The sequence below is a fragment of the Octopus bimaculoides genome, chromosome 2 (assembly GCF_001194135.2).
Source record: "Octopus bimaculoides isolate UCB-OBI-ISO-001 chromosome 2, ASM119413v2, whole genome shotgun sequence".
NCBI lineage: Eukaryota > Metazoa > Mollusca > Cephalopoda > Octopoda > Octopodidae > Octopus > Octopus bimaculoides.
In genome coordinates this window covers 34,448,547-34,449,207 of record NC_068982.1, presented here as the reverse complement: position 1 = coordinate 34,449,207, position 661 = coordinate 34,448,547, and the positions used below count along the sequence as shown (strand labels likewise).

General features: G+C 41.1%; 1 protein-coding gene across 1 annotated transcript in view; it reads right to left on the bottom strand.

Moving 5' to 3' along the window:
- The window catches only part of LOC106879527 (outer dense fiber protein 3), a 45,563-nt gene extending 45,283 nt beyond the window's left edge, over window positions 1-280 (bottom strand). The window contains exon 1 of the mRNA XM_052976205.1: window positions 26-280. The gene's annotated coding sequence lies outside the window, so the exon portion shown is untranslated. The remainder of the gene's footprint in view (window positions 1-25) is intronic.
- Window positions 281-661: the final 381 nt, after the last annotated feature.

Sequence of the window (661 nt, the reverse complement as noted above, 5' to 3'; positions counted from 1 at the left end):
ATATGCTTTGTTTCTTTCTACTTACCAGTATCGATTATGATTATATGAAGATTAAATAGCGGTTAAAAATTTGTTGAAGTTTAAAGACGATGGTTAGTAGTCGAGAAAGCCAATTATATCTGTATTTGTTTAAATCCTCATTACTCTTGATTCTGTAGAATAAACATATCGTATACAAACCGGCCTGTACATGGTTACACAAAACTAGATACACACACACACACTGACACACATTAGCACACACACACATCAACACATTTACATATACAAAAGGGAAATAGAAATACACAAACGTATACTCATAAATACATAATCCTCTGTCTCACTATCTCTCGCACGCACGCACGCACGCACGCACGCACGCATACACACTTTTACGCACGTACGCTCGTACACGCACGTACGCACGCACAAACTCTCACACAGACAAATATGTTCATTCAGGCACCAGCATAAAGTGGCACGTGATGGACATTTGGTATTCTGATTGGATCCCCATGTTGCTAGGACAGCTGTTTTTCTTAAACGTTGAGCTACCCACCCATCATCCGTCACTAAGAACCCACACGCACACACTAAATCAGTCGGTGCCATCTTATCTTTCCTACCCCACACATACACACACACACACACACACACACACACACACACACACACACAC